Below are 19,975 nucleotides of genomic sequence, written 5' to 3'. Positions count from 1 at the left end.
TTTTTAGGACGGGTTCCGTTCTACCTGATGGCCCGACAACACAGCTTAACTCCTAAGCAGACTCTTTATAGAACGCATCTATCTACGCTCCTAGATACTAATATACAATAAAGACAATTAATCATCACTTGATCACATAATTTATAATCACATCACATAAATTGTAATAACCCCAATTTTTGGAAAATTTTTGAAACCCTTATGAATAGTGTTTTTGCTGAATGAGAAAAATTTTCATGCCACGCTATGTAGGGGTTCTGTTATTGATCTTATGGGATATTATTAGTACTCTATGTGGTATATAAGTGTATGTAAAGATCGCCAGAATCCAATTCCGAACACTTTGATTTTTCCCGAAAATCCAATAGATACGGAAAGAATTGAGTATAAGGTAAAAGGATAAAAAGGATTTAAATTAAAGGATTATAAGAGAGGATCATAAAAGGAATACAATATATTGAGAAAGGTTAAGGGAACCTAAGTAATAAGATCCCGGGTATGATCCCTCAAACGATAAACGAAAACGAAAGTTAAGCGAACCGTATAACAGATCAGCGGTCATTATGCAAACAATTAGGAAGTTAATCAAAGGGATTAGAGAGGATGATGTCACCCAACCAATGAGAAGAGGACAAGGAGGGGAGGATGACATCATGAGGATGACACAAGCATGACATGGGAAGGAAGGAGATGTGGTGACTTTTTAACCACACAAACTCAAGGGCAACAAGGTAATTAACTAAAAACAACACAAAAAATCAACCAACCAAGCAAACATTTCATTTTTCATCAAACAAAACACAAAAAATCTCAAACTTCCCAAGCTAGCTCTCGGCCCATTTCTTAAAAATTGAAGATCCAAGCTCCACCACTTACTATTTAGCAAGGTAATTATCTAAGCTTCCCCATGGATAGTTACATACTTCCTATAAGTTTAAGCTTCTAATTCCAAGCCAATCTTTTTCTATAAATCATGGAAGAAGATGGTGAATAGTGTTTTTCAAGAAATAAAATTTGTGTTCTTGAAGTTTTGTTTAGATTAAGCTTGGATAAGGACTTTAAGGGTGATTCCAAGCCATTCTCTTGATTCTCCACTCTCCAAGGAAGGTATAAACTACAAACCCTAGCTTTAGTTTTGAGTAATTAGGATTGAATATGTTTGATATAGTATATGTGAAGCATGATGCTTGATTGTTTGAAGTTTGGTTGAGTTGTAGAGATTAGTTGGTTTTGTGGTATTGTTGGAGTTGTAAATCTTGATAATTAGTTAAAGAACCTAAGTAAAGCTTTTAGTTCATGTGGGGAATAAGTATAAATGGTTAATGTGGATTGTTGGGGCTGTTATGATGTGGTTTGGATGGATGTTGGTTGTATGATTGATTTGGGGTTGAATTGTGGTTGGTTTTGAATGGTTTAAATTTGGAAAATCACGTAAACATAGCCGTCGTAACGTCCGATTTTCTTTAGACTGTTTTTGTGCATAGCATTAGGACCCGAGAACCCCCTGATAGATTATGACCACTGCCATGTTTAGATAGCTCATGTTACGAGCTTCGTTTTGATATGTAGTTCGTTCGATTCCGATGCACGGTTTAGGAGAAACGACCGTTTCAAGTAACGGCGTTTCGCGAACGAAACTTTTCCCCTCGCCTTACTTTGAAACATAGGTTAAAGACCAAAAAGGGTTAATTAATGTATGAAACATTTATGATAAGTGTGTTAGGAAATTGGTAAGACACTCGCGAAGGAATCGCTTTAAAACTCGTAAAGGTTAAATTATTAAAAATGGTGGAGCCGAGGGTACCCGAGTGACTTAAGCGAATCAGTAAGCGCAAAACAAGCGTTAGAGTCTAAGTTAGTTAAAGTATAGATTTACAAGTGACTTTGGTTTAATTCCAACTTACTTGTTGTTTATAGGTTACCAGACTCATCCCGAGCCATTCGTAACCCCCAGTCGCTCAGGCAAGTTTTCTACCAGTTATAACTGTTGTTGTGATGTATATAGGTATTTGCATTATCTTGCGATAGATGCATGTTGGTTAATTAGCAAATATTGCAATATATTGAAGCATGCTGCTATGGTATATATATATGCATGCCTGTTTCGTATTCTTTCCATATATAATTGTTGATTCAGTTGATAATACCTATGCTAGAGGGTAGCGGTAATTTGCATATACCCTTAGTATAGGGACCCAAAGGTGAAAATATTTTCTAAAACCGGGAGTCGAGGATCCCGAGTAGATTTTTGTATATATGGATATAAATATATATATATATACATATATATATATGGTCATAGTTTTCAAAACTATTAATCGAATAAGGTTTATTCGATAACTTTAACTTTATTTTATTATTGAATATTATTTCGAATATTATTCGAAGGCGTATGACTCCTTTATATTAAATGAATATTATTTTGAATATTCATTCGAGGACTTATGACTCCTTTTATTTTATTATCTGAATATTATTTGAATATTCATTCGAGGGATTATGACTCAGTTTATATTATTTAATGAATATTTTTGAATATTCATTTGAGGATCTATGACTCCGATTATTTGCTGAGATATATTCTTTATTTTATTAAAGAATAAGCTGTCAATAATCAAACTTATTTTCGATTATTCAAATAAAGATAGTACTTTCATATAAGTATATCTTTGGTTATTTAATACTCATTTCAAGTATAAGTTTTAATACTTCTACTTCAATTATTTTATAAAGATTATTCTTTATGGGAATATTATTTAAATAATAATATTCAGACATTTTCTAAATATTCTGGGGACTGATTTACTTCATTAAATCAGCTTCACTCCAAACATTCTTAAAAATGTTTTGCGAGTCTTCAAAATGATTTTTAAAAGTTAGAGCGGATCCCAAAACTCATTTTTTTATATATTTAAGATCCTCCTTTCGAAGGGGATTTAAATACTCGCTCAAAACCTGAGGGATCTGGCTCTGTGGTGTGTTTTATATTCGCAACAAGGTTGCTGTTTTGATAAATGAATTGATTACTTACCCAACACTCGGGAAGTAAAATTCCTGGAACAAGTTAATCCATTAACAGGCATCGCCTGGGAAATATCGGTGAGTTCTCCTTTCCAAACAGATACGACTTCTTGGTGGAGCCGTATCAACAAGTTTCTACTTGGGGAAAGTGGGGACGAGCTTTACGTTTCAGAGTCATGGATTTCATCTGAACTAGGAGTGGCGTAAGTGGCCGAGTAGCGCCGGCCCAGCCTTATTATATTGGCCCAAATGGCCTGGAAGTTCCGCTAAGGCGGTCCATTCCTTAGGAGTTCAGTGTTCGGTTGACAAGTAAATCCGACAGGTTCTCCTCTACATGTAGAAAATGGTGGGGTTGTACTACTACGACTGATCATCGTAAGTGGTCTTCCTGGCGCGGCAAACTCCCGTAATGAGTTCATCATCCAATTGGATAATTTCTGCAACACTACCCAGAGCACTTCGATAGAAAGGCTACGGTTGGGCGATTGTTGGGTGTTGGCAGGGTCAAGTTTTCAAAATGATGTTTACATCAAATGAAGTATCTCGTAACTTCATTTTATTTTGATAATATTTTAAAGATTTAATCTATTCAAATCTTGTCTTATAGTCTCATCTATGTGATGAACTTTTGAAATTAATTATAACTTGAACGGTGGTAGTTCAAGTAGTATTTGGAAAAGATATAAGTATATTGGAGTATTTGGTAACTTCATCTTTTAAACTTATATCTAATTAATAATTGTCTTATGTATGACAAAGATTTTCAGAAAAACGTTGAGACAAGGTTAGATATATGAGATCACCTTGCAACGATATTTTTTTATACAGTTATACACTGGGACTTTGTGTATATTATGCATGGAAGAGGACTTCCAAGATTTTGAAAAGTATATATGTATATATATATATACTGAATATTTTGCGACTTCATCGCATTAAGATATCAACTTGGTTCATTTCTTTTGACCAAGACTTTCATGAGTACTAAGAGAAGGCTCATATACTATTAATCATTATACATATTATTTTGGTGGGCTTGCTGCTCACCCTTGCTTTCTTCTTTCATCACACAACAACAGATATAAAGGATGAACAGGACCAAGCTCCCGATTCGCAAGCGATTAGGAGACGTTCCACAGTTTTCTAGAAGAATTGATGCCGCCGTAGCTGAGGTAGGAACTACCAATAGGCTAGGCTTTCAACTTCTAATGTACCAGATTTATGTATAATTATGAATTGTAATAATGGCAAAGAAATGTAAATTTATTCAGAAACCTTTTAAGGTGTATTGGCAGATAATTGTGGAATAAAATGACTTGTGGTTATTTTTGGATGTTCATCTCTAACACTATAACGTATGGTGTGTGTGTTTATTGTGGGGTCAAAGTACAGAGTAGTTGAGTAATTATTAAGATTGGGTGTTATTAAGGGAGATGGAACTCGTGACAACCCGGATCCCCGACCCCGGATTTGGGGGTGTTACAGAAATGGTATCAGAGCTAAGCGTTATAAACCTCAGAGATGATGGGACGTTAAGATAATAAGTTCACTAAGATAATAAGAACTCTTGCCAAGTTCATAGTCGGACTACCTAACGTAGTACTGACAGTTAAAACCCTTATGGGAACCCTTATAAATGTAGCGATAGAAGCGTAGTTCGTTATCGTATATAGTAGCGGGACTCTGAACCCTGAGGTTGAGGAGCAACAACGCGATGATGTTTTATTACTCATTGGAGATCAGATTATGGATCCGATAGAGCGTCCTAACGCAGGACCGGATGATGTTGATATTGAGGATGTAGCGGTTGAGGAGGTTGTCCTAGAAGGGATAGTTGTTGAGGAGGATCCCATGGAGGATCCTGACAAGATTGGATAAAGGACCACTGATAAATTGATGACTATGGTTAGGGCGACTACCAGAGGTAGGATGGGATGGTTACTACCAGAGGTTCGTTCAAGTTCCTAAAGATAGTAGCCCCTTTAACGCGGCTTACTCGTAAGACTGAGAAGTTCGAATGGACAGAGAAATGCGAGAACAGCTTTCAAGAACTGAAGCAAAGGTTGGTGACGACACCTATGTTTGCGTTGCCGGATGGAAAAGGAGATTTTGTGATGTGTAGTGACGCTTCGCATAAGGAATTAGGGTGCTCTTATACAGCAAAACAAGGTACTCGCGTACGCGTCAAGATAATTAAGGGAATATAAAATTCGATGTCCCCATCCATGAGCTTGGGCTCGTGGCAATAGTTTTGCCCTAAAGATTGGAGGCACTACTTGTATGGAGAGAAGTGCGAGATTTACACAAGCCATAAGTGCTCTAGTGCATTTTTACGCAGAAAGAGCTCAACATGCGCCAGAGGAGGTGGTTAGAGCTAATCAAGGATTACGATTATGAGATTCTTTATCATCCAGGGAAAGCCAAAATGGTGGCTAATGCCCTTAGTATAAAGGAGAGACTCAAGATGAAAATGTCTTTGGGAGAGTTGATAAGAGATTTTGAGAAAATGGAAATAGAAGTGAAGGTAACCGGAGTTGGTACCGAAAAGCTATTTGAGATTGCAATACAGCCCGAATTATTGGAAAAGAACATATTGTGCCAGAAAAAGTGATGAATGAAGGCAGAGAGCCAACAAATAGATAAGAGATTAATACCGAGAAAGATGATAAGGAAATAATGAGGTATTCCTACAGAATTTGGGTTCCAAATGTTCAAGAGCTTAAAGATGAGATCTTAGATGAAAGCTAGTTTGAGGAATAAGATTTAGAGCAAACCCCGAACGTGATAGTCAGGGAGGTCGCCATCAAGATAGAAGGAACCCATAACATAATGAAGTGGAAATTGAGGATTAAAAACATGTAGGATAACCCCGATTATGGGGAGGAGGAGGGAACGTTCAGACTAAGGAAACAGAAGTCGAGTAAGGAAAGGAGACCCGAGACGGTACTCCTATACGACAATTTATGGACCTTTCTAGACAGAACTTAGACTATTATCCCCAACCACCACCCTGAGGAAACAATACGGTGATAAATTTTTTTCAGGACATTTAAGTCGCTAAGCTCTCAGAGTTCCAAGGAACAAGCTGACCCAGTCGAGGCAAGAGCCTGGCTAAAGGAAATATAGGAATCATTTGAGATTCTAAATGATTGACAAATCACAAAAGAATGTTTTTGTCACTTATCCTCCTAAGAGAGAGGCCACTCGCTGGTGAAAGGCAAAGGAAGGCACGGAGCAAGAGATTATAATAAACTGATTTAAGTTCAGTCAATTATTTTCAAGAAAGTACTTCCCAAGGTTATGGAGATAGTGTAAAAGCTTTGGAGCCAGAACAAAGGCAGAAGAGTATGATGAATTATGAATCTAAGTTGTAAAAGTTGTCACGATTCGTTCTGAGGACACGAATCCAGAATGACGGGATGTTTGAAATCAATGCTTATGTTGTGTTGGTTCATGAAATAATGATAAGAGAAAGGAAAATAAAAAGAAACTAAAGTGGAAAGGAATATAAAGGCAATAGAGTTTGAGGAATGATAAGGGAGTTGGGTATGAGGAAACCCTAAAGACTCGTAGCAACAGAAATAGAAAAAGTATGTACTCGTCAGGATGAGGGTGATTCACCATGACTTAAAGTTGATGATTGAAGGAATAAGAGATACATATATTTTATCCCCTGTAAGTTGGGAGGATTCGAGGAAACCTTGAAATAGTTCGAAGGATAAATAATGAGACGCGGATAGACTGAGGAGACAAGGAAGTAAGAAATTAGGAAAATTGGATGAAGGAAGTGACCTTCAAGAATGTGAAGTGTAAGACCGGTGGCAGGATACCCAGAAAGGGAGATGCCAGGTAGGAAAGATATCCCAACATTGAGATGACTGTTGAGATAAACAACAAAAGTAAATAAGGAATTATTAAGAAGAAGTTCACGTTGAACATGACCAATATCTTCTAGAACATCCATGTTATCATTACCAAATCAGGAAAGAAAAGCGGATGACCATTGTTATCTTTTGGAGGCCATATGGATTGAACTCAATTTGAATAAGGATGCTATTATGAAGTTAGGTATAGACTATCGAGGTGGGAATGATGAATAAGATAATCTATCAAGGATATATGACTTGGTTTATCCATGGATGGATGCATGTACCTTTTCAAAGGTGGAATTAAGGATAGAACATCGGTAACTTAAAATGAATCCTAGGGGAATGCATAAAGGTTGGAATTTCACCCTTAATAGGGACAGTGTGAGTTTTGACAGTATGAATTGGAAAGGATTAAGGTAACAACAACCTTTAAAGGATCAGTGGAGAAATTTTTTTCAAAAGTATATAGACAATGATTCTAGTATTAGTATATGGTATTGTGATATGCCCTGTATCTAGGGAATACAGGAGGAACGATTGAAGGATAACCTTAGAGGTTTTACAAGGAGATAGGTAATATTCAAATTTATCAAGAATAGAAATGTTGATAAAGGAAATATGACGTAATTATATTGATGCCAAGTGAGGCACGTGTTAAACCACGAGAAGGTATGGATCGAACCAGTAATGGTCGAAATTGTTCAGGGCAATTAGGACTTAAGATAAAAGATGTTCTAAGTATAATTGAGAGTCAGTCGTGACAGTGATTAACCTTTAAAGACTGAGGCAATAACTTATGGAAAAAAAATGGTGATTTTTTTTTTACTCATTAGATTTTAATGAAAACCTCTTCACATCAGCTGTGATGGAAATGAGGTAGAAAATTTAGTTGAAGGTGGTTAAAAGACATTGATTATAAGGAACTATTACTATCAGGAAAGGCCAAAGAGGTGGCCGACACTTTAACGGTAAAAGGATAATTGTAGGCGCTTGTGCCAAAGAATACAGTGATGATGGTTAAAGCTGTGAAGGTTGTATTATGGTTTAGAAGATTGACATTCCTTCTGATGACTGTGCAATACCCAACCGTAATAGTAGTTGGTAAAGGTTTAATTCGTGTAATCGCCATGAACGGGCTATCTATCTTAGAAGGTCCTATCTTGAGATAAGCCAGGACCATATTTTAAAAAGGACTAGACGAACCTTTGAGTAAGTCTTCTATTTAAGGCATATGATTTAGAATGGTATTAACCTGCTATCGTTGCTTTGATTGAAACTCTTCTGCAATTTTATCTGCTTCATGTCATGTATGTACATCAGGATCTAGAGTGTTCTTCATGAATCAGGAATGGTGATTATGTTACCTCCTTAGAATGATTTGATACGACATGTATGGACTCCGTATGGTTAGATATTAAGATTTTATGGAAAAGTGAATGACGACAGTAGGTCAGTGGTGGACCATAGTAAGGCAGCAATGATTCTGCGAGTAGTGAGCTGATTACAACCATGAGAGTTGTATTGGAATGGGTGTTGAGATTGAGTACCACTAATCGGGTCGTGGTAGTGTATAAGTTATCATTGATAGACTAATTAAGTAGAGTATCTACCTAGTGAATAATTATTCTTTCTTATCAATAGAGAGTCATATTATTATACGAGGAAGGTTGCGGTGCAAGCATAGAATTCTAGTAATGATGATGTATAGAATGAGATCCCAGATTCGATTTTCGATGTCGAGGGAGTTTCAAAGGTGATTGTGTATAAGCTCGAGGAAGAGCATGGGTCCATAGAATGATGGACGGAATGGCAAAAATATTTAGGCATGCGAAATACGATGCTATAATACTTGATGTTGATATAAATACGTATATGTTTTGTTCTCCTATGACAAACCTCTATAGTTCAGAGGTAGATTCCAAGCCAGATATTTTATGGCAATAAAATTTTTTTTATGAATATAAAATTCTCTTCAGTTCGTTCTTTTCTCTTCTTTTCATTTCATGTAAGCTGAGAAGAACAACCCTTCCAGAAGGGGAGGTATTGCCGAATGACTATCTATCTGTGTGATAGAAGCCGAGTAGGATACCAACTATTGTTTAATTTCTTGTCAAGTACTAAAGGCTGGCCACCTTCTATACTAACTATGCAATGTAACAAGTGTTCATGATCATAGTGATCTCTCAACAAATTCCTTTACTTCTATATGATTGATCAAATTTTGGAAAATAGAAACAACTGAAAAAGGAGTAATAAAGTGGTGGTAGTATGCGGAATGGAAACACATTCGTGATACTAAGGTTGACGTGGTTATTAAAAGGTTACAGAACGCTAGCGAGCAAAAGTATAACCCGTATAATATTAGGAACGGAAGGTAGTAGCGATTACGAACTGGAAAAGAATGGGTATTAAGAAGCAAAAGCTATAATGCTAGAAGCTATAATGAGAGTCTGTGCAATAGACTTGAAAGAAATTGGAATGATCACATAACGCGGATTGAGTTTTCTTACGACAATAGATCATATGTCAGTATTGAGATATCGCCTTATGAGATCCTTGAGGGAAGACAATGTCGATCTCCCTTATGTTAGGATGAAGTTGTAGAGCGCAAGATGCTCGGACCCGCAGTAGTCCAAAGGACCAAGGATATGATAGATCTAATCAGAGGACGGCTGGTAGTAGCCCAAGATGGACATGATAAGTATGTTGATTTGACACGAAAGGATAAAGAGTATGAAATAGGGGACCTAGTAATGTTATAGGTATCCCTTGGAAAGGATTGATGAGGTTCGGAAAGAAAGGAAAGCTAAGTCTACAATTTATTGGACCCTTGGATATATTAAGACGTTTGGGAAGTTAGCATATGAGCTAGCCCTAACCCCGAACATGTAGCAGGTCGTAACGTGTTTCACGTATCAATGTTAAGGAAGTGTAATTCAGATGCCAGATAAATAGAGGCATATGAGCGCATAGATATGCAACCCGACGTAACCTATATGGAGCAACCAGGAAGGGTTATAGAGTGAAAAGGAACAAGTGCTTAGGAGAAAGATTATCAAACTAGGCAGAGTTGGTGGTAGGACCACAATGGGGAAAAATTGACTAGAGAGTTAGAAGGCACAATGCTAGAAAAGCATCCCCAACTGTTTTCTATCTGATTCCGGGACGGAATCCTTTTAAGGAGGGGAGACTGTAATAACCCCAATTTTTGGAAAATTTTTGAAACCCTTATGAATAGTGTTTTTGCTGAATGAGAAAAATTTTCATGCCACGCTATGTAGGGGTTCTGTTATTGATCTTATGGGATATTATTACTACTCTATGTGGTATATAAGTGTATGTAAAGATCGTCAGAATCCAATTCCGAACACTTTGATTTTTCTCGGAAATCCAATAGATACGGAAAGAATTGAGTATAAGGTAACAGGATAAAAAGGATTTAAATTAAAGGATTATAAGAGAGGATCATAAAAGGAATACAATATATTGAGAAAGGTTAAGGGAACCTAAGTAATAAGATCCCGGGTATGATCCCTCAAACGATAAACGAAAACGAAAATTAAGCGAACCGTATAACAAATCAGCGGTCATTAGGCAAACAATTAGGAAGTTAATCAAAGGGATTAGAGAGGATGATGTCACCCAACCAATGAGAAGAGGACAAGGAGGGGAGGATGACATCATGAGGATGACACAAGCATGACATGGGAAGGAAGGAGATGTGGTGACTTTTTAACCACACAAACTCAAGGGCAACAAGGTAATTAACTAAAAACAACACAAAAAATCAACCAACCAAGCAAACATTTCATTTTTCATCAAACAAAACACAAAAAATATCTTTCTTCCCAAGCTAGCTCTCGGCCCATTTCTTAAAAATTGAAGATCCAAGCTCCACCACTTACTATTTAGCAAGGTAATTATCTAAGCTTCCCCATGGATAGTTACATACTTCCTATAAGTTTAAGCTTCTAATTACAAGCCAATCTTTTTCTATAAATCATGGAAGAAGATGGTGAATAGTGTTTTTCAAGAAATATAATTTGTGTTCTTGAAGTTTTGTTTAGATTAAGCTTGGATAAGGACTTTAAGGGTGATTCCAAGCCATTCTCTTGATTCTCCACTCTCCAAGGAAGGTATAAACTACAAACCCTAGCTTTAGTTTTGAGTAATTAGGATTGAATATGTTTGATATAGTATATGTGAAGCATGATGCTTGATTGTTTGAAGTTTGGTTGAGTTGTAGAGATTAGTTGGTTTTGTGGTATTGTTGGAGTTGTAAATCTTGATAATTAGTTAAAGAACCTAAGTAAAGCTTTTAGTTCATGTGGGGAATAAGTATAAATGGTTAATGTGGATTGTTGGGGCTGTTATGATGTGGTTTGGATGGATGTTGGTTGTATGATTGATTTGGGGTTGAATTGTGGTTGGTTTTGAATGGTTTAAATTTGGGAAATCACGTAAACATAGCCGTCGTAACGTCCGATTTTCTTTAGACTGTTTTTGTGCATAGCATTAGGACCCGAGACCCCCCTGATAGATTATGACCACTGCCATGTTTAGATAGCTCATGTTACGAGCTTCGTTTTGATATGTAGTTCGTTCGATTCCGATGCACGGTTTAGGAGAAACGATCGTTTCAAGTAACGGCGTTTCGCGAACGAAACGTTTCCCCTCGCCTTACTTTGAAACATAGGTTAAAGACCAAAAAGGGTTAATTAATGTATGAAACATTTATGGTAAGTGTGTTAGGCAGTTGGTAAGACACTCGCGAAGGAATCGCTTTAAAACTCGTAAAGGTTAAATTATTAAAAATGGTGGAGCCGAGGGTACCCGAGTGACTTAAGCGAATCAGTAAGCGCAAAACAAGCGTTAGAGTCTAAGTTAGTTAAAGTATAGATTTACAAGTGACTTTGGTTTAATTCCAACTTACTTGTTGTTTATAGGTTACCAGACTCATCCCGAGCCATTCGTAACCCCCAGTCGCTCAGGCAAGTTTTCTACCAGTTATAACTGTTGTTGTGATGTATATAGGTATTTGCATTATCTTGCGATAGATGCATGTTGGTTAATTAGCAAATGTTGCAATATATTGAAGCATGCTGCTATGATATATATATATGCATGCCTGTTTCGTATTCTTTCCATATATAATTGTTGATTCAGTTGATAATACCTATGCTAGAGGGTAGCGGTAATTTGCATATACCCTTAGTATAGGGACCCAAAGGTGAAAATATTTTCTAAAACCGGGAGTCGAGGATCCCGAGTAGATTTTTGTATATATGGATATAAATATATATATATATATATACATATATATATATGGTCATAGTTTTCAAAACTATTAATCGAATAAGGTTTATTCGATAACTTTAACTTTATTTTATTATTGAATATTATTTCGAATATTATTCGAAGGCGTATGACTCCTTTATATTAAATGAATATTATTTTGAATATTCATTCGAGGACTTATGACTCCTTTTATTTTATTATCTGAATATTATTTGAATATTCATTCGAGGGATTATGACTCAGTTTATATTATTTAATGAATATTTTTGAATATTCATTTGAGGATCTATGACTCCGATTATTTGCTGAGATATATTCTTTATTTTATTAAAGAATAAGGTGTCAATAATCAAACTTATTTTCGATTATTCAAATAAAGATAGTACTTTCATATAAGTATATCTTTGGTTATTTAATACTCATTTCAAGTATAAGTTTTAATACTTCTACTTCAATTATTTTATAAAGATTATTCTTTATGGGAATATTATTTAAATAATAATATTCTGACATTTTCTAAATATTCTGGGGACTGATTTACTTCATTAAATCAGCTTCACTCCAAACATTCTTAAAAATGTTTTGCGAGTCTTCAAAATGATTTTTAAAAGTTAGAGCGGATCCCAAAACTCATTTTTTTATATATTTAAGATCCTCCTTTCGAAGGGGATTTAAATACTCGCTCAAAACCTGAGGGATCCGGCTCTGTGGTGTGTTTTATATTCGCAACAAGGTTGCTGTTTTGATAAATGAATTGATTACTTACCCAACACTCGGGAAGTAAAATTCCTGGAACAAGTTAATCCATTAACATGCATCGCCTGGGAAATATCGGTGAGTTCTCATTTCCAAATAGATACGACTTCTTGGTGGAGCCGTATCAACAAGTTTCTACTTGGGGAAAGTGGGGACGAGCTTTACGTTTCAGAGTCATGGATTTCATCTGAACTAGGAGTGGCGTAAGTGGCCGAGTAGCGCCGGCCCAGCCTTATTATATTGGCCCAAATGGCCTGGAAGTTCCGCTAAGGCGGTCCATTCCTTAGGAGTTCAGTGTTCGGTTGACAAGTAAATCCGACAGGTTCTCCTCTACATGTAGAAAATGGTGGGGTTGTACTACTACGACTGATCATCGTAAGTGGTCTTCCTGGCGCGGCAAACTCCCGTAATGAGTTCATCATCCAATTGGATAATTTCTGCAACACTACCCAGAGCACTTCGATAGAAAGGCTACGGTTGGGCGATTGTTGGGTGTTGGCAGGGTCAAGTTTTCAAAATGATGTTTACATCAAATGAAGTATCTCGTAACTTCATTTTATTTTGATAATATTTTAAAGATTTAATCTATTCAAATCTTGTCTTATAGTCTCATCTATGTGATGAACTTTTGAAATTAATTATAACTTGAACGGTGGTAGTTCAAGTAGTATTTGGAAAAGATATAAGTATATTGGAGTATTTGGTAACTTCATCTTTTAAACTTATATCTAATTAATAATTGTCTTATGTATGACAAAGATTTTCAGAAAAACGTTGAGACAAGGTTAGATATATGAGATCACCTTGCAACGATATTTTTTTATACAATTATACACTGGGACTTTGTGTATATTATGCATGGAAGAGGACTTCCAAGATTTTGAAAAGTATATATGTATATATATATACTGAATATTTTGCGACTTCATCGCATTAAGATATCAACTTGGTTCATTTCTTTTGACCAAGACTTTCATGAGTACTAAGAGAAGGCTCATATACTATTAATCATTATACATATTATTTTGGTGGGCTTGTTGCTCACCCTTGCTTTCTTCTTTCATCACACAACAACAGATAGAAAGGATGAACAGGACCAAGCTCCCAATTCGCAAGCGATTAGGAGACGTTCCGCAGTTTTCTAGAAGAATTGATGCCGCCGTAGCTGAGGTAGGAACTACCAATAGGCTAGGCTTTCAACTTCTAATGTACCAGATTTATGTATAATTATGAATTGTAATAATGGCAAAAAAATGTAAATTTATTCAGAAAACCTTTTAAGGTGTATTGGCAGATAATTGTGGAATAAAATGACTTGTGGTTATTTTTGGATGTTCATCTCTAAGACTATAACGTATGGTGTGTGTGTTTATTGTGGGGTCACAGTACAGAGTAGTTGAGTAATTATTAAGATTGGGTGTTATTAAGGGAAATGGAACTCGTGACAACCCGGATCCCCGACCCCGGATTTGGGGGTGTTACATAAATCATACTTTATTCACTTAATTACGTCTCGAATTTCCCAATCGTTATAATAGATGAAGCATATGTTCTTCTTCTAACTTTGAATATATAAGAATATCATCAATGAATACCACTACAAACTTGTCCAAATTCTTTTTAAATACCCGGTTCATCAGATTCATAAATGTTGCAGGAGCATTAGTCAGCCCAAAAGGCATTACTAAGAATTCATAATGTTCGTATCTTGTTTTGAATGTTGTCTTCGGGATGTCGTCTTCTTTGATCTTCAATTGATAGTATCATGATCTTAAATCAATCTGGGAAAAGCACTTAGCTCCTTTCAACTGATCAAATAAATCATCTATCCTTGGTAGCGGGTAACGGTTCTTAATCGTCATCTTATTCAACTCCCGATAGTCTATACATAACCTCATGCTTCCATCCTTCTTCTTTACGAATAGAACAGGTGCTCCCCATGGTGACGTGCTTGGCCGTATCACTCCTTTGTCCAACAATTCATGTAGCTGGCTCGCCAACTCTTTCATTTCTGTTGGTTCCATTTTATAATGTGCTTTCGAAACTGGTTTCGTGCCTGGAGCAAGGTTGATCTCAAACTCAATCTGTTGAATCGGGCAATAAATCTGGTAGTTCATCTGGAAACACATCTGGAAATTCGTTGACTACGGGGATATCTTCCATGCAGAGACTCTCTCTTTCTGAATCCACTACATAGGCTAGGAACGATTCACAACCTCTCCTAAGCAATTTCTTAGCCTGGACGATTGTAAGAAACAGTCGCTCTTGCCTCTGACCCTTAAATACCACTTTTTCTCCAATCTCTGTCTTTAAATATACTTTCTTAGGTTTACAGTCTATCTGGGCGTTATTCTTCCATAACCAATCCATGCCTAAGTTTATGTCAAACTCCCCTAACTTGAAAAGTATCAAGTCTGCTGAAAATTTATGCCCCGAAATATCAGTCTCATATATAGGACAAAATTGACTCACAGGAATCTTCTCTTGGTTCGCAATTACCACATCTATTACCTCGTTCAGGGTCATTTTATCACATTTAAGTTTATCAATAAAAGTTTATGATATAAAAGATCTAGTAGCTCCAGAATCAATCAATACCTTAGCTCCAACATTATTGATTAGAAGTTTACCTGCTATCACCTCAGAATTATGAACAACGTCCTTCATCTTTAAATCAAATGTCCTTGCTGTCGCTTGCGGAGTTGCGGTAGATGGTGGAGGTAATGCCAATACCTCAGCTGGCATGCTTGAACTAGTACTTGCCACGTTCATCAAAGCCTTGACTGGTCCGGTTGACTTGCATTCCCTAGCTATATGTCCAGTCTTTCCACACTTATAGTATGTAACTCCCGGTTTCGGTATCTTACACTCGTTAGCCAAGTGTCCCTTCTGATTGCATCTATAGCATGTCATATTCAAATTATTACACACTCCTGGATGTCTTTTTCCACAATGCTTGCACTCTGGTCTCTGAAATCTATTTTCTTCAACTTGTCCTTGGCTTGACTGGTTGTCCCCCTTAGAATCTTGTCTCTTGTTCAAATTTCCCTTTTTCTAAAAATTTCCGCCTTTGTGGAATCCAATCCTTTTCACACTCCTGTCTTGTGAGCTTCCGGCTTCAGACTTCTCTCCATAAAATGGAACCTTTCTCTTCTTGTTATCCTTTTCTTTCCTTGACTGTATCCCATTACTCTCAATTAGAGCAGCTTTCTGTACTACTCCAGCATAAGTATCAAGCTCAAACATAGCCACTCTATCTCTGATCCAAGGCTCTAATCCTTGTTGGAATCTCTTTGCTTTCTCTTCCTCAGTGTTGGTATACTTCGTCACAAACCTTGACAGCTCCGTAAACTTCTTCTCGTACTCCAATACAGACATGCTTCCCTGCTTCAATTCAAGAAATTTAAGCTCCATCTGATTCTGCATATACTTAGGGTAATACTTTTCCTGGAATAACCTCTTAAACCTTTCCCAAGAAACCGAATGATTTGTCTCCATAGCTTTCACTGAATCCCACCAATAGATGACTTCCCCTTTCAGAAAATAAGTAGCATATGGCGTCTTCTGATCTTCTCCTAACTGAACCAAAAGCTCTTTCCATTTCCCTAATCCATGTATTAGTTATTACCAGATCAGTGGTATTATGAAATGCGGGTGGATTCACACTATGAAAAGATTTGAAAGTAACGATGTATCGAGGTGGTACTGGTGGATCAGGTGGTTGGTGTGGTTTACGGTTATCTTGGTTTTCGAATTATTGTTGAAGAGTTAGTTGTTGTTGAGCTATAGCATTTGTTTGCTGTTGTAAGGTTTCCAGAAGTCGAAGAATATTAGGATCTGTGGTAGAAGTTGTCGAGTCCTTCTTTTTAGGTGGCATGATCCTGAAATAAAAGTTATATCAAAACAAGTATGAACAATACAAAACATTTCATGGTTATGGTATCACAAGTCATTTCATTCAATCGGGTTTCAAATTAAACAATAAGGGTGATGCATATAAAAGCATAAGAATAATTGAAAGCAAATAGAACGATAGTGCATAATTATCAAAATTAGGGTCAAGGTACATCAAGATTGGAATAAAGTCTGAATCTAGGGATAACATGCTTAATTAAAGGAAACAACATGGAATTCTACAAAGTCCAACATTACAACAACATGAAAAGTAGATAATAGAAAGAACTAAGGCTCCACTCCATCAGAACGGGGTCCGGTAGTCTTCTCCTCACGAAGCGTCTTCATAATACTTTGGAGCTCGTCCGCAACCTTCTGGATAGTATACTGGCTGGTACGGTCTCGGTGCGATGGCATCTCATCAAGCTTAGTGTTAACGTATTGAACAAAGGTCTCAAGTCTTGCAATCTTCTGCTCCTTAGGCTTTCCTTCATAGTTTCGGCTGTCCGGATACACGTTCTTCAATCGCTCTAACATTCGATCGTACTTGCCCTAAAGCCTGTCGAACTCACTCCTCAACTCAGCATACACGGAGAAAGCAATTGTGTCAGACGGTTCAGAAGATGACGAGGAATGCGCCCTTCGTTTCCAAATGATGCATATATATTGAGAATTAGTAGCAAACGACTCGAATATCCTATACCTACACTCTCGTATTATATTCTATAAACCTATATACATATATAACATATTTGGGCTGTCTAGGGACTCTAAACCGTAGCTCTGATACCAAACCCTGTCACGCCCCAAACATTTACAAAAGACAATATACGAGTAATTATATTAGTTAACAAAAGGAAGTAAATACATCTGAATCCAAGATCTTACAGTTTAGGGTTTGGAATAGCCCAACACTATTAACTAATACAACCTGATTCCAATATCGAGTCCTCACACACAAAATCATTAACTACCTGAGCTCGAATATATGAATCGGCATCACAACTCTTACGCGCTATCTGCTTGAATCTAACCATATCTGCTAGTTGTAATATAAGGGTAAGCAAGTAGTGAGCCAAATGCTCAACAAGCGCTATAATATACAAAAACAAGAATAAAACATTAACAATAGAATTGAAAGATTCAATAATATAGTATCAAGAGATAAACTTTAAGGATGATGGCATCTTTTCTTGTAATAAAACCATTCAAAACCATTTCCTTATCAAAAACCATTTTATGACGCTACGGATTACAGCCGGTGATCAGCCGCGAAGTAATCCCGAACCTCGCTGGGTTCTAGAACATTAATGGGATCCCTATGCAACTTTTAAGCCTATAAATTAAAAGCGGAAAGGACTTGCGTCTCAGTCTAGATCCACTATCTAAAGAAAATATTTGTCCTCCTTTGGACTGGAAATCCAAATTTTAACTTTTTATTTTAAAAAAAACTGATGCCAAGTGACGGTTAATTTCTTAAACAGTGAGCATCTTATCCTGGAATTGCAAGGTTTCTATTCACAAGTAATTTGACAATGAGATTTAGCAGGGTTATCGGATAGTATGAAGGAACTAAGTCAAACTAGGTTCAAGGTAATGGTTCCAGATAAGACATAGGTATTGAAATATAAAGATGACGAGCATCGTTCAAAGTATAACAGGGTATCATGTTTAAGGAGTAAGAATAGGGTTATCAAGCAATCATGAATGACTTTTAAGGGATAGCTGACTTTTAGGTATCAAGATAAGGTTATTGAGTATAACTTGCACAGGGTTCCACATCACAATTACTTGGTTTATTAGCATGGTATGACTTTTGAATAACTTGCATAGAAATCTCCAAGCAAAGTTAAACTACTTGCAATAGATACTTGAGGGTTCATGGCATTTGTATATAATACGAAAGATAGATTTGAAACCACTTGGATCATATATATCAAGGTGAATTAGAATACTCGCATCATATATAAAAGCTGGGCTAACACTATCTTGCAGTATAAATAAAAAGGTAGGTTGAAACACTTGCCTTGAGAAAGGATTGACTTGATTGGCAGGTGGGAGCAACTGGAGCTTCACTTGACTTTAATGGAAAGTTTACCCTCGCCTCGAGAGCCTACACAAAATAATAATATCCTCATTATAATATATACTCACTAACTTAACCTAATTATAAACCGAAATTACGCACATTGGCACTTAGGCCTATATAAACATAAACGTTTATAATTACCTTATAAGCATAATAGTTCACATAGACAGTCATGTTCACATAACACATTTAAGTACAGAATAATATATCCATACACACTATATTGCATCACTAGGCTTGGATGATCTCACTCCACTTACTCAAGTCACTTAGTTTTGTTAAACTAGCCAAAACTCTTAATATCGTTCTCATAACTCGAAGTGCCTTTTCTAAACCATCAAGTTCTTATGGATCTTGACTTAGGCCTTACACTCTACTAACCTCATACTATCTTACAACTATGGTGGTCAACCTAGGCCTCACTCCCAAGTGCCCTAAAACTAATGGTTAAGTGATTTTGCTCATTATAGTGATTTCAGGGTGACACCAATGGGTTTATGAGTACAATTGACACACTTAAACTTCAAGTTTACCTCTAAAACTTCTACACTAGACTCTTCTGACCATAAGTCAACTTTCAAACTTGGTGTGGCTCAAGGGCCTAGCTTGGGCCTACCTGGGCCTAAGCATAAAGTCCAATGTTCCCCTGTTTTCTGGACAAAAGAGTGTCCTGTTTTGCACTAACTTATGACATATGATTCTAACTCAATTCCTATTAACTATGGCTGGAAAAACTCCTCTGACACTCCCTCTAACTAGGTCTAACCAAGGCCTAGTGAGGTCCTACCCATGACATGGTCAAAACTCCTCATTTCTAAGTTGCAACAAAACTGTCCCCTGCTGGACAGATTCTAAAATTTGGTGTGTGCACCTCACTAAATGGTTGGGTTTCTCTAATTTGTGAATTCTAGACTCAATTATACCCCAAGTCTTAACTCCCCGTGGTTTGGGCCTAACAATGCCTAAGAAATGCCCATTCAAAATCAACACGGAACTCACATGCAAATCTGGAAAAAATTTCAGGATTCTATCCAAGCCTTTCCACTTT

Source organism: Apium graveolens, chromosome 2, assembly GCF_009905375.1.
Source record: "Apium graveolens cultivar Ventura chromosome 2, ASM990537v1, whole genome shotgun sequence".
NCBI lineage: Eukaryota > Viridiplantae > Streptophyta > Magnoliopsida > Apiales > Apiaceae > Apium > Apium graveolens.
The sequence above is the reverse complement of the archived record's forward strand: the minus strand, read 5'-3'. Positions refer to the sequence as shown.